Source organism: Salvelinus sp. IW2-2015, unplaced genomic scaffold (genome assembly GCF_002910315.2).
Source record: "Salvelinus sp. IW2-2015 unplaced genomic scaffold, ASM291031v2 Un_scaffold6698, whole genome shotgun sequence".
NCBI lineage: Eukaryota > Metazoa > Chordata > Actinopteri > Salmoniformes > Salmonidae > Salvelinus > Salvelinus sp. IW2-2015.
The window spans coordinates 21,981-25,135 of NW_019947960.1; the positions used below are offsets into that span (position 1 = coordinate 21,981).

At 42.2% G+C, this 3,155-nt stretch overlaps 1 long non-coding RNA gene across 1 annotated transcript in view; it reads right to left on the reverse strand.

The window, feature by feature from the left end:
• Nucleotides 1-2,820: 2,820 nt before the first annotated feature.
• LOC139026993 (uncharacterized) overlaps nt 2,821-3,155 on the reverse strand; it is a 6,074-nt gene continuing 5,739 nt past the window's right edge. Inside the window, exons 2-3 of the long non-coding RNA XR_011479012.1 lie at nt 2,972-3,112; nt 2,821-2,887 (exon numbers count right to left, since the gene is read on the reverse strand). This is a non-coding gene — a long non-coding RNA (uncharacterized lncRNA). The remainder of the gene's footprint in view (nt 2,888-2,971; nt 3,113-3,155) is intronic.

Consider the following 3,155-nt stretch of genomic DNA (forward strand, 5'->3'; position numbering starts at 1 on the left):
GGTGTTAATCTGCTAAATTGTAATTATTCGATTTATTGCCTACCTCCTCATGCCTTTTGCACACATTGTATATAGATTCTCTTTTTTTCTACCATGTTATTGACTTGTTTATTGTTTACTCCATGTGTAACTCTGTGTTGTTGTCTGTTCACACTGCTATGCTTTATCTTGGCCAGGTCGCAGTTGCAAATGAGAACTTGTTCTCAACTAGCCTACCTGGTTAAATAAAGGTGAAATAAAAAATAAAAAATAATAAATCTGATCGATTGATTCGGTTTATGGTCCGTTAAGAGGAAGATTCCCTCCACTGCTCACCATAAGCTTTAGCCTTGATCCTGAACTTGGCGTAACAGTTAAGGTGTTGGCTTGACAGTTGTTAAACCTGGGTTCTAGTCTTGGTTGGGGCTACCCACCGAATTCACTACAATATACTTCCATGGTTGGTTTCATTGTATCTCCCTTTTAAAGCTGGAATCTTCCGTGGTTGGTTTCATTGTATCTCCCCTTTAAAGCTGGAATCTTCCGTGGTTGGTTTCATCTCCCCTTTAAAGCTGCAATCTTCCATGGTTGGTTTCATTGTATTTCCCCTTTAAAGCTGGAATCTTCCGTGGTTGGTTTCATTGTATCTCCCCTTTAAAGCTGCAATCTTCCATGGTTGGTTTCATCTCCCCTTTAAAGCTGCAATTTTCCATGGTTGGTTTCATTGTATTTCCCCTTTAAAGCTGGAATTTTCCATGGTTGGTTTCATTGTATCTCCCCTTTAAAGCTGGAATCTTCCATGGTTGGTTTCATCTCCCCTTTAAAGCTGGAATCTTCCGTGGTTGGTTTCATTGTATTTCCCCTTTAAAGCTGGAATCTTCCATGGTTGGTTTCATTGTATTTCCCCTTTAAAGCTGGAATCTTCCATGGTTGGTTTCATTGTATCTCCCTTTTAAAGCTGAAATCCTTAATTGAAACAACAACGAAGTGGGCACCCCACCTGTGTTTTGGTAAAAAATTGAGGGATGGGCCTGGAGAAATGTAACCACTCTTAATAAATTCAAAGCAAGAGATATGTATGCAAGGACTGACCATCCATGATATCAAAATTATAGTTTTAACTATGATTTTAGGATATATACAGTGTTTGTTTACATTTACTTTGTTTACAAACATTTGAGTATAACAAGCTTATATTTGGGGTTCTGGTGAGGTACGAGAATTTAACCAATAGTAAAACATACATTAGTATCTAACTATGTACGACGACTGACAGTAAAACATTCAACTTCAAGTCATCAGTCCTTGACCCTCGAAGTAACCTGTAACCAATCCCTGTCAAGCAACCCCCACTTTGTCGCGAGTTCGTTTGGCATGGCCGTTGCCACCGGGTTGGTAAAGTATTTTTAAAGAACAATGGAGAATGGTTTAAAAAATGAAACTCCGCACCCGTGGCACCGGGCCTTGTTAAACGAACAATTCCCAGTGTGGTGATAGTCCGGCAGTCTGATAGGGGGAAGTCACGTTTTCAAACACCCACAAACACTACAGTCACGGCGTTCAGATCCAATCAGATGCCAATACTGATATGTTGGCCCCGCCTCCTTTGTAATTTCCTCCTCCAGGGCAGCGCAGCACAGCCGCAGTGTGTGCGCCCGGTTTGTGTCAACTTGACGAGTCGAGATGGCAAATGTGTTGAGAAATTCCGCCAAATTCGGGTTTTCAGGTATGTGAACTTACCTGACATTGAGTAAGAACAGCAGGAAGAGTTMAATGGCTATTTCTCATGAGTTTCGATGGCCCAACAAACAAGAATATCAGTGGTTAGATTGCATGGCTAAGTAGTTACCTAGCTAGCTAGCCTCTCCTTCACTAGTCACTACTTTCAGYAACTAGAGCAAAGTTCACAGACCGCTTGTGTCTGTCCTTATGTCGCGTAATGTCACATTGTCAGTTTGCGTGGGCTATCAAGTAGCTAACTATATCAACTAGCTAATATATCGTAACGAGTTGTTGTCATATAAGAACATCTCTAAAATGACCAAACACAAATATCAACCCCCGCCAAAATGATAACCTATCTTGTTATTGAAATGGTGAGTTCCTGTCTTGGGGGTGTGATATTTGTGTGTCTGTAACTTTCTCACTCATCATTTATTCACGATTCATTCATCATTATCACGGTCGCATCCACATTAATGTAGAAGTGTTCAGAAACTATCTATTTTTATTTACAATGAAAGTGACTCCAAAATGGCTCAATACATTATTTACCATTTCTATTGGGCACAAAATAATCTGAAACACAACCTAAAAAAACAGCAAATGCATCCAAACAATTTGTAGTCGCAAGCTTGATGTAGTCATTGCATGCTATGAATATGGGACCAGATACTAAACTTTTTACTTCTTTAATTGACATAAGTGAATTTGTCCCAATACTTTTGGTCCCCTAAAATGGGAGGACTATGTACAAAAAGTGCTGTAATATCTAAACGGTTCCCCCAATATGGATGAAAATACCCTCAAATGAAAGCCAACAGTCTGCACTTTAACCTCAAAGTCATTGTATAATTTCAAAGTGCTGTAGTACAGAGCCAGAACAACATGTCACTGTCCCAGTACTTTTGGAGCTCACTGTATATAGTGAATATGGTTCCATTTCAGGCACAGCCATCGTCTTATAATACAGGGTCACATTGTTTCAGTGACACTGTCAACTATCAGGGGAGGAATCGTTATTCCAAAACCTTTTCCAACGGAAACCGTTGACTGCAAATGGAAAGAGTTTTGCCCCCCGAGTTTACTGGACAAACATTGTTCACAAACTATGTTTGATTGTCCTTCGGCTCCCCGGTCCCCTTTAGGGCTTCTAGCGGCTCCCCGATCCCCTTTAGGGCTTCTAGCGCTCCCCGGTCCCTTTAGGGCTTCTAACGCTCCCCGTCCCTTTAGGGCTTCTAGCGGCTCCCCCGGTCCCTTTAGGGCTTCTAACGTCTCCCGGTCCCCTTTAGGGCTTCTAGCGGCTCCCCGATCCCCTTTAGGGCTTCTAGCGGCTCCCCGGTCCCCTTTAGGGCTTCTAACGTCTCCCCGATCCCCTTTAGGGCTTCTAGCGGCTCCCCGGTCCCCTTTAGGGCTTCTAAGCGGCTCCCCGGTTCCCCTTTAGGGCTTCTAAAAAC